Source organism: Octopus sinensis, linkage group LG4 (assembly GCF_006345805.1).
Source record: "Octopus sinensis linkage group LG4, ASM634580v1, whole genome shotgun sequence".
NCBI classification, from domain to species: Eukaryota; Metazoa; Mollusca; class Cephalopoda; order Octopoda; family Octopodidae; genus Octopus; species Octopus sinensis.
Window position 1 is genome coordinate 131,665,858 of NC_043000.1, and position 12,490 is coordinate 131,678,347.

The following is a 12,490-nucleotide window of genomic DNA, read 5'->3' on the forward strand; positions in this document are numbered from 1 at the left end:
CTCCAACTAAATAATTGTTGTGACCCCCTTCGGTCATGAATGACAATGGGATTGCACCTAGAAAGTTACCTTCCGAGGCACAAGTCTGGGCAAGGTTGTTTATGGAAGACCAACAGTCGCCCACGCATACCAGCCTCCCCTCTCCACACCACCGATGTTATCCAAGGGAAAGGCAAATGCCAATACAGCTTGGCACCAGTGACGTCGCAGCTCATCTATTAACGTGCAAGTGACTGAGCACTCCACAGACACGTGTACCTTTAACGTAGTTCTCGGGGAGATTCAGCCTGACACAGAGTGTGATAAGGTTGGCCCTTTGAAATACAGGTACAACAGAAACAGGAAGAAAGAGTGAGAGAAAGCTGTGGTGAAAGAGTACAGCAGGGTTCACCACCACCCCCTATCGGAGCCTCGTGGAGATTTGGGTGTTTTCGCTCAATAAACACTCACAATGCCCGATCTGGGAATCGAGACCACGACCCTACGACCGCGAGTCCGCTGCCCTAACCACTGAGCCATTGCGCCTCCACCCAACTAAATAATAAAGAACGCATTTTGACTTCAACAACAACAATAACAACCATAAGAACATTAACAACAGCAACGACAACAATTATGCACGCGAGAGGAGAAAGGAAACTAATCTGTGCTTTGCCGATGTCACACGGGTGGGCTGTCGTTCGTTCTATCCAAGGTTGACGTGGAAATATCCCTAGTGTAAGTTTATTATTATTATATTATTGTTCCTTCTCGAGCCACGCCTGGCTCATAAGGGCCGGTTTCCCGGTTTCCTTGGCATATAGGTTCCCCACCTGGACGGGACGCCGGTCCGTCGCAGGTGAGCTGCGAGATGCAGGAGGAAAGAGTGAGAGAAAGTTGTGGCGAAAGAGTCAGCAGAAGTTCGCCATTACCTTCTACCGGAACCGCGTGAAGCTTAGGTGTTTCACTCATAAACACACACATCGTCCGGTCTGAGATTCGAACCCGCGACCCCTCGACCGCGAGTCCGCTGCTCTAACCACTAGGCCATGTTCCTATACCTTGTATAACTTTAAGTGATAAAAATCCTTCATTTAGGAGGGAGAGCATAAGGCACCATATGTGCCATCTTTAAAACAGCAATCTGAGTAAAAGCGCTACAAGCGAGTTAAAGTAGGTCTATGGGATGCTTTTAGCTGTTAAAAATAACAACCAAATTTCCTTTAAATAAACCTACCACGCTGAAAATGATGTTTAAAACTACATTAGATGATATAATATTAGATATACACCTGGCGGTTATTAAAAGAACAGGATGGTCATAGGTAGAATGCTTTCTATCATCAGCCAATTTTGGGTTTAACAATAACAAGAGCGAAAAACTCTTCTGCAAACACTGCTTAAAAACAATATCGCATAGACAATTTTATTAAAAGTTCTTTCTCTCGCATTCCTAGCTGTCTACAAATAAATTCCATGTCAAATATTTGCAGCAATCGGCATTCTTTTACTGTTAATAAAAAAAGATCGGCATTCTTTTACCGCCAATAAAAGATCCTCTGTGTGGTCGACTGACTTGCCAGAAATAGCTGCCATATAGCTTTAAGCGCATACACTATCATTATTAATTTACAAGGACTACTTGTATAATAGTCATTAATATACAATGTCTGTATACAGACATTGGCGTCGAGCTGGCAAAAACGTTAGCGCGCCGGGCGAAATACATAGCGGTATTTCGTCTGCCGTTACGTTCTGAGTTCAAATTCCGGGGTCGATAAATTAAGTGCCAGTCGTGCACTGGGGTCGATCTAATCGACTTAATCCCTTTGTCTGTCCTTGTTTGTCTCCTCTATGTTTAGCCCCTTGTGGGCAATAAAGAAATAAGTATACAATGTCTGAAATGGCAGAGGCGGTTCATCACAACTAAAGCACTTTCAATCATGTATTTGCTTGATGGGTGCTTACCAAGAGTCTAAACAACAACCATATTTAACTTCTCCCATCAGACTATCTGTTCCCACTCTGTGCAAGGTAATCCACCACCTACACCCTACTAGTCAGATACATGTAGCTCTTCAACATCAACCTCCAATGGTCACATTAAGGTCGGATCAACACGTATTCTACACTGACTGCCCTTCATTACAAATACCACTGTTGTCTGGTTCACTCCTGAATCAGCTGAAACAACGAAGCTACTAAGTGATACAATCTATCTAGGTCTACCCACAACTTACACATAATCAAAACTCGATACCACCAAACATCCAAAATTCTTTGGCTGAAAACTTAAGTACCTCGTTGTATTCTACTGAAAACTTAGATTTGCGTTGATCTATCATATTTATTAGCAATATAGGGACCAAGACCAGTAGCTTTTAAGGAAAGGGGTCAGTCGTTACTATCGATCCCAGTACTTCACTGGTACTTCATGTTATCTGAAAAGAATGAAAGGCGAAGTTGGCCTTACCAAGATTTAAATCCAAAATGTAAACAGTCTGAAGAAATACTTCAATGCACTTTTCCGATGTCCGAACGATTCTGTCAGTTCCCCGACCTAGAATAATAATAACAACTGGTCATTTATAGATAGTCCAGTTACTATCGAACATATCTACAGATTTATTAGCCAACACTGTATAATACGATGGATGTAAACAATATGTCTACACAATGTTTGGTTTTTGTTACTCGGGTTTTAGTGAAGCTTATGGTACTGATATCAATGGATAGAAGATTGATTTGACGTCGAGGTTTAATGTTAAATATATCTTTCATTTTTTATCGAGTATTATTAACTGTTCTGGAATCTATCTGCATAACATGGGGAAAATTGGTTCGGCAAATTGTTTTAGAAAATAAATTACCGGATTGAATTACTCAGAGAATAGTCAGCGAAAGTGTTGTGCATATCAGTTACTTAGACTTCTATGTGGCTGGATATTAATAAAGGTTAAGATGGCGACAGTGTGATATTTCAATAACATACACTTCCATGTAGTTGGATATTGACGAAAGTTACAATTCTCGGTGATATATTAATTTCAACCCAAAACATTATGTGCGACATGTTTTGTTAGCTTGGTTGGAAATCGATCCAACATTTGCCAAATTGAGACAGTAATCTCAGTCGCCGCATCTACTTCTAAATGAATTGGAATGTTATCTGTCCTTAAGCATTTGTGTAAGTCTTCTGTTTCGACGAAGTGTGAAATTTCAATAATTGTTCAAATGAAAGTGCATAAAGATGCATGCAATATTCCTAAATGTTCACTGATCAATCTAAAATATGAAGAGTTCATAATATATATTGAGCAGCAAAACTAAATGACAAATCTATATATTTTACAGTAGCGTGCAAATGTAAAATTGTTAAGTTCTGCAAAAACAAAAGTAGAAAAGTAAGTGTGGTAATATTGCGCTATGTCTTGCCAATAATGCTATTTGTTGGCCATTTATCTTATCAGAATAGATTGATAAATTGATACCAATTTATTGACGCCAGTTCATGAGAGATTTGATTTCAACGAGTTATAAAATCACGTTGGCATCTAGTATAAATACACCACATGAATATCTAATAAAAGTAGATGAATACTTAGATGTTTAACGATAATAAGTAGTACAAATTTGTCGTATACTATTAACTTGCCTGTACTCTGTTGAAGGTAAAAATTAACGGTCTTATCATAGCCAATACTTCAAATTTATATTTCGAGTACATTAATGCTAAAGTTTCTAAAACAACTCTTCTTTTGGGGGGTGCGGGGATTTAGTAAATGACATGAGAAAAAAATTTCAGCAGATAAACTGGACCTTAACTCTATCTACTCGCTTCCCCATACACACACACAAATGCATTTTAGACATTTCACGAATGCCATAACCCACATTCTCCACATCCATATGCAAAAGTTTAATCTTGTTCATCAGCAGTGAAGAACCCATCGATGTCGGGACATCCATTTTTTCGGTATATCTATCAGCGGGAGTGAAAAATGCTCGATGCAACTGATGAAATAAATTATCTGGAGATAATCCTGTCACAAGGAAAGTATCTTGGAAAAGTGCATGGCGAAGACTCTGTATTAAGAATACTGAAGCAGCATCACCTGAAATTTATTGCAACCGAACATCTGCTAAACACACAGGGAATACCTCCAGGGTGATGTTCTCCAAACGTGTCAGAATTCAAAACAAAGTTCTTTATTGAACGAGGTTTAAAATGCATATAAATTTCCATTGCCTCATGTAGTAAGTGACGCAAGCTAACAACTTTGTTATTAAACTGGATGATCATATCAAGTGTATAATGAATACAAGGCATTCACTCGCAGACAACTGACCATCTATGACAGTAGCTTCTGAAATGCAGAAACTATTCGACTGCACTGAAACATCAGCTCCATATGATGCTACTGATTTCGAATTTTACTAAACCAATTCTGGTTTTCACAATGAATTATTGGAAGCTGTTAAGTGATCTAGAGTGATTCTGATAGAAAGTCTCTTCCCTTCAAGCTGTCTCCTTCAGATATGATGTTTCATCTCAGCTAATGTAATACAAAACAACCAGTTTCTGCGACTGAAAATTACAGACAGCAATAGTAATGATGGTAGACCTTTCTATTGAATTGGTGAAGTAACAGAATCGAGCGTAGCAAAGCATTTGCAAGCTTTCTCAAAGCCCAAAGCAATTATTCCAATGATGTTTTTTAAAAAACGTAAATTATATAACCGATCGAAAGTACAAGAACACAGGAAGATATAAAAGTTTACGAGCACAACTGAATCCCTCCAATAAGGAGCTTTACCTAATGTATCTTATGTTAAAATCAATAAGTGATATATTTTAAATAATGCAAATTAACGTATATTTGGAAATTTGGTTGTAAAGTAGTTACCCTCGTTACATTTATGTTTCCAATGCACCTTGTAAAATTGTATAAATATGTAATTTTACAGAAGCAAAATGAAAATACTAGTCATAATCGCACTGCTTTTTATAATGACTGGAAACGAAATATGCGAAGCCCAATGTAAGTAATTATTTAGTGTATTTATTTGTCTCTCGAAAAAATGTTATGAGAAATTCATTTTGGTAGTTTGGGAATGTGGACAACGTTTTAGTCTACTTAATCATGTCTTCTGTTAACATCTGCCATATAAATTTCATTCTTTTTCCACAATACATCTACACTTTTCATCTTATTTAATTGTTTCCAATGTTCTCTTTATTTGTTATTTTAAAGCTGCTTTAATTTTTTTTCCTGTTATTTTACTCTTATTTCACTTCATTAATAAGGCCGATTATACTATACTTACACATAAATTACAATTGTTTTATACCCATTTTAAGAATATTTTCGAGATTGAATAACAGTCTCGAATGTCAACGAGAACGATATTTCTGGAAATAAAAATTAAAATTTAGGATTTAAGATAAAGCTCAACATTACGGCAGTACCCATATAAGTATGTATTTGTGTGTGTACTTGTGTGTGTGCTTGTGTATGTATGTATGTGTGTGTGTGTGTGGTGTGTGTGTGTGTGTGTGTGTGTGTGTGTGTGTGTGTGTGTGTGTGTGTGTGTGCGTGCGTGCAGAAAATCTTACCGTGATACAAAATTCTATTATGCAAAAGGAATTTTTGGTATTTGGATCCATTCGAACAGCTTTTTCTCTTGCTTTTCAAGGACAAAAAAAGAACAGGCATCTTGACCACTTTTATGCATGGAAATATCAATTTCTATAAATACACAGAACATATTTGTACATAAAACATTTTAAGAGAAATACGTTCGAGAATAAACAAGAATCGTAATATCGATATTACGATTCATAATATAGGATTTAATCTTCAATTCGAAATTTTGATTTCACTTTTTATACCTGCCAAACCAAGATTTTTAACGTCTTTTTCTGCAAATCGTTAGACAAACTGTTGGGTTTTTTAATTACCATAATTAATGCGTTGTGTCTGATCTTCGTTCCATATACGCAAGAGCTGTCCATTTTAAGCACCTCGTTAGATGTATGTAAAGATAAGACACGAGAAGTTAACAGACTAGCTTCTTAAGCTTCCGACTCTTTATGTTCTAAGTTGATATCACCGAGATCGACTTTACCTTTCATACTTTTTGGAGTCGATGAAATTGGTACCAGTCGTGCACTGGGGTTGATGTTATCGATTAAGTACCTTCCCCAAAATTTCAGGTCTTGCGCCTTCCAGCGCTTTACGTTCTAAGCTCAAGTTGACTTTGCCTTTCATCCTTTTGGAGTCAATGAAATGAATACAGGTCGAGCACTGGGATCGATAAATAAATTTCTTCCACCCTCAAAATTTCTGGCCTTCTGTCAAGATAGGAAAGAGATTATATACTCTAAAGCACGACCATATTATTTCTACAAAAAGGAATAAAATCAAACGTGAATAGTAAATGTAAATAAATGAAAATGGATAGTAATATATTCCGATTTTAATAATTTGTTTAATTTTGTTTCAATTTTTTGTTAGTTATGTTTTTGCTAAGATTGGTCTGGAAATATATGAACAACCATGTATGTTTGTTCGAATAATCAAGGCTTTCAGACACAAGATAAAATATTCGTTACTTCAGAAGTTAGTATTTTAAATACGTCTTTTTTGTTTTTCATTAGGTGGGTTTTTACAGAATGACTTAGACGATAATCTGATCATACATGTTGTTAGAGTTAATCATATAGGCTATTTATTCAGGAGGAAGAGAGGGTAACTATCCTGTGTTATTAAGTCCAGAGTATGTAAATAACTTGATGCTTTCGCTTTTGACCATGACACATACGGGCAGTTACTGACAAACACTTCCTTCCTCACCCAAGAGTTCAAACAATAAATTAGTAGTGTGCATTTTTCTTACATACATACCTACGTGTATAGATATACGCACACATACACATACATGCATACACACACATACAAATACACATACTCTCTCATTTACTCATTTACTTGTTTCAGTCATTTGACTGCGGCCATGCTGGAGCACCACCTTTAGTCTTTGTAAGCCCATTACTTATTCTATCGGTCTCTTTTACCGAACCGCTAAGTGACGGGGACGTAAACACACCAGCATTGGTTGTCAAGCAATGCTAGGGGGACAAACACAGACACACAAACACACACACATATATATATATACATATATACGACAGGCTTCTTTCAGTTTCCGTCTACCAAATCCACTCACAAGGCATTGGTCGGCCCGGGGCTATAGTAGAAGACACTTGCCCAAGGTGCCATGCAGTGGGACTGAACCCGGAACTATGTGGTTGGTAAGCAAGCTACTTACCTATTTCTTTATTACCCACAAGGGGCTAAACATAGAGGGGACAAACAAGGACAGACATAGGTATTAAGTTGATTACATCGACCCAGTGCGTAACTGGTACTTAATTTATCGACCCCGAAAGGATGAAAGGCAAAGTCGACCTCGGCGGAATTTGAACTCACAACGTAACGCAGACGAAATACCGCTAAGCATTTCGCCCGGCGTGCTAACGTTTCTGCCAGCTCGCCGAGTGGCTGTGTGGTAAGCAAGCTACTTACCACACAGCCACTCCTGCGCCACATACATACTTACACACACACACACAAACACAAATTATACAAGGACAGTATAGCACTCAACACAAGTTACATGTGAACTCATTTGCATAAGTGAACATCGATATATAGTTTTTTTATGCATGTATGTGCGCGCGTGTGCATATGATGTGTGTATGAGGATCGAAGGGTCTAATTATGCAATGCATGCACTGCGTGTCGTACTTTTTTTTCTGGAATTAATAATTTTTGTGTAATATAAAATTAATTATTGATCATTTTCGCGATCCTCCTTATATTTGTGATATTTTCTTTTATTTCCCATACCTTGCTTTCTTAGTGAGAACTGTAAACAATCGATATTATTTAACAAGTGTAAGTAGGGAAAACTTCTGTGTACTTAGCGAGAAAAGAAGGAAAAGCAGTGAATTAATTACTTTCCTGTTTTTTGTTGGGGTTTTTTTTTTTTTGAGAAGGGAACTAAAATTTTTTTTATAAAAGTGTGGTAAGTCAAAGAGCGAAAAACAGTGAAAAGCAGAATTGTTTCTGCTTGCCTTTCAGTTGTAGTAAGAAAAAGCAGTGGTCTAAGTATTTTCGCATTTTATTATTCTCTTCGAGAGGGGAGCGTCAAAGTAAAAGAGTGAGAGGTCAAAGAGAGGAAGACAAAGAAAAGCAGAAATTATATTGCTTGCATTCTAGCTGTGTTAAGTCTGCAGAAACCTGAAGCGCTGATGTTTCTACTGCCTTGTGTGGTAGAGATCAAAGTCTTGCCTATTCAAAGGACTTAAAGCTTCCCTCATAGTCGGACGGATTTCGAAGAGAAATGGATTTAAAGTCAATTTGCATGTTCGTTTCATTGCTGATTCTGGTTTACTTCGTACGATTATTCGGTACTAAAGAGTATATATTTTATCTTTTATCAATTACTTGTTTCAGTCATTAGATTGCGGTCATGCTGGAGCACCGCCTTGAACTTTTAGCCGAATGAATTGACCCCCAGTACTTATTTTTTAAAACCCTGGTATTTATTCCATCGGTCTCTTTTGCCGATATAACTATATTAAATAAAAATAATTTCTGTTTAACAGGTATCACATTGAAAGTTACTAGATTACGAAGTGTTTGTGATTATAATAAACTTTATTTTACATTTCTTGCCCACAAGAGATTGTGTCTGATCTTTAGCATACTGCTGTATGTCTCCCCAAATCATGATCACAGGAAAAGTTGTTGATAATTCTTATCAACAAAAACAAAGCTGATAAATACGCACAAGTGTTGCGAAATAAGTTGAATTACCAATAAACATCAGCTTGGATGACACTTTACTCAACCGACAGAGGAAGGTGACCGGTCAAACTGATTATGTAAACAGAATTCCGATTGGTCAAAACTGCCTTCTTGTCTCAAGCTCTGATTTTTCGCCTTTTCTTGTTGGAACCTTTGATACAGAGTATCGAAATTTTAATCCCTTTCACACTTATAAAACATCAAGCGAACTTTAAAATTTGTCATTACTGTTTTAGCCGGGAGACCAGACTGATAGTTAGAAATTCCTTCAGTTGCACTTCTTCTAGCCTCATATAATGCAACCTCTGTGGGAAACTATATGTAGGTCCGACGGGCCGTCGACTGGCCGACCGGTTCACCGAACATCTAAAGGATGTTCAGTTACGTTCGAACACTCCCGTCGCCCGTCACTTCCGCTTGGCCAACCACCACCCCCCTAACATCTCCGTTTTTGGCCTCGCTCTACACCACGGATCCACACACTCTCGACTCCGCCTGGAACAGCGCTATAACTTTGATTTACAGACAACTATCCCCCACAGACTAAACACAATCCCCTCCTCCTATTAACTGCTTCTACACCTCCCGCAACAAGCAACTTAATTTCTTTTCTCATTTTTCATTTTTACTTGTAATTGCGCCATTTATATTGTATTAACTTCCTTATCTCTTTTCAACCCTGATTTTTATATTTTATTTTTTTTTATAATTTTTTTTTATTGTTTATAATTAATTGCTTTTATAAATTATTGTTTTTATTTCTATATACACGCACACATGCACACATAAGTACATATCCACGAAGGCACATATACCACCCATACACACCACACACATACAATACATATACATGCACATATACACACACATACACTCACACATACACACACGCATACATGCATACACACACACCCACATACACCCACGCGCGCGCACACACACGTGCACAAACATACACACACACATACACACGCACAGGAATGCACAGACACCTATCCCACACAACCCCACACACAGAGACACACATACCTTTATACACACACACATAAACGTACACACAACCACATACACACACATACTCAAACACACGCGCATACACGCAACAAAATGCACACATAACCCGACACACATCTCCACATTCACACAGGCACATACACCCACACGCACATATACACATGCACATACATACGCACATAATACACGCACACACACATATATATACGTACATACATACACATACTAGCACAGGTTTGCACATATACCTCCAACACACAATACACATACAGACACGCACACAATTATGCACACATGGGCACAAACACGCGCACACAAGCACACGCACGCGTATACACACAGGTACGCACATATACGCCTACACAAACCCAACAAAAAACTACACACACAACCCGCGCACACTCGCATACACAAATTTACATACACACCCATACATATACATACACACACAATATATGCATACACGCACACACACATACACATACGCATACACATATAGACACAGACACACACATGCACACACAAACATGCGCACACATACGCACGTACATACGCACACGAAAGCACACATACCTAACACCCACAACTCCACGCATACACGTATATGCACCCACATACGCACACACGCACACACATACACATGCACACATACACGCACACACAACTACAAGCACATACACATTTACACGCACACACACACACGCACATACACTCACACGCACACACGTATATGTACACATATACACACATATGCAAATGAACCCACACATACCTCCCATACACACACAGCACACACTCATACATACACGCACACAATTATACATCTACACACACATATACACATACAAGCACACACAAACACAAAGTAAAGTACAGTTACTCCACACACACACAACCCCTACGCATACACACATACACACACGAACACACACATACATACATACATACATACACACACACACTGCAAACAAAATACACACGCTACATATACATACACGCACACACATAAATAAACAGCCACAACCACACACATACACACACACAGAGACCTGCGCGTATGCACATACCCACACATACACACACATACCTCCTTCTCTTGCACTCTTCTGTTTTTGAAAGAACTTTTTCTTCACCCATTCCCTTCCCGTCAGTTCAATATATGACCGCGTGTGTATCGTTGGCGCTTTTCTCTCTCCGTCTTCCCTTCCTTGTAACATTCCTTTTTCTTTGTTTCTGACGAAACATATATATATATGTGACGATTTTTTCCTCCCTCTTCCCTTCCTTGGATCTTTCCTTTTCCTATGAAACATTAATTCCTCCTTCTTTCTTTCCTTTCCTGAGCGTCCAATAACACTATACTTGTTCCACGTCCTCGCATTGCTGTGTTTTCTCTTTGTTCATGTTTAGAGTAACTATATATATATATTATATATATATATATATATATATATTATATATATATATATATATATCTATATATATATATATAATATATATATATATATATATATACATATATATATATAATCAAAATAAACAACAAGAATATCTTCGGTAATTTGGTACGATCGTTTCACGCTACATCATTCTATTAAACATTGTAAGTATTACAACAGTTTTAAAATGTTGAGCAATCATCAGCCATTTATAGAAGTTTTCCATCAATACATATACTTATTTCCATGTATTTTAAAACTGTTGTAATACTTACAATGTTTAATAAAATGATGTAGCGTGAAACGATCGTACCAAATTACCGAAGATATTCTTGTTGCTTATTTTGATTATAATCACACCATGGATTTATATGGATAACACCATACAAAATTCTGGTGCATCTGACTTAAGTACCATATTCATTTGAATCTAAATTTTGCTAAAATTATATATATATATATATTTATATATATATATATATATGATGTGAATTTCAGTGTAGTTCTAATATTTTTAATGTTTTTAATTGCAGACAAATATAATGGGGCATGTATCACTGAGTGCCTAAAGCAAGCAAAGCATGAATTTGAGGCGGTGAATCTCCACTTATGTTCGGATGCGTGCAAACATCGTATATTTGTGTAGTGATTACATACAAGTCATTTCGAATACAACTAGAAAAATGAAACCAGAAACTTCACTCCTGAGCACGTCTAAACCCCTTAAATAAGTAGGAATGAAACATTATTTGTGAATACATCCGATGTATTTTAACGGAAATAAAGCATTTCAAATACATTCTTTCTTGTGATTCTTTTCAACTTTTGGCACAGGGCCAGAAATTTCGGGGATGGATAAGGCAAAGTCGACCTCGGCGAAATTTGAACTCAGAACATAAAAACAGATAAAATGCCGCTAAGAAATTTTGGGTACTTGGATATTGAATATCTCCCACGATAATAAACAACCACGTAACAAAGCTTATAATGTACGGGAAGAGACACTGTGAGAACTCTGGCAGCAGGCTACTGTCTCCTCTCACAGAATCTACCAGAGCAAACAAGACCGAACGTTTCGAGAAGTAAAGCAATAATAATAATAATAATAATAATAATAATAATAATAATAACAAAAATTATATGAGAATGATCCCTGGCTTACCATCCCTGCAAGAAGTGCAA

At 37.4% G+C, this 12,490-nt stretch overlaps 1 long non-coding RNA gene across 1 annotated transcript in view; it reads left to right on the forward strand.

Annotated features, from left to right (window-relative positions):
• LOC118763133 overlaps positions 1-12,110 on the forward strand; it is a 17,826-nt gene extending 5,716 nt beyond the window's left edge. Inside the window, exons 2-3 of the long non-coding RNA XR_004998889.1 lie at positions 4,948-5,021; positions 11,842-12,110. This is a non-coding gene — a long non-coding RNA (uncharacterized LOC118763133). The remainder of the gene's footprint in view (positions 1-4,947; positions 5,022-11,841) is intronic.
• The last annotated feature ends 380 nt before the right edge of the window (positions 12,111-12,490 follow it).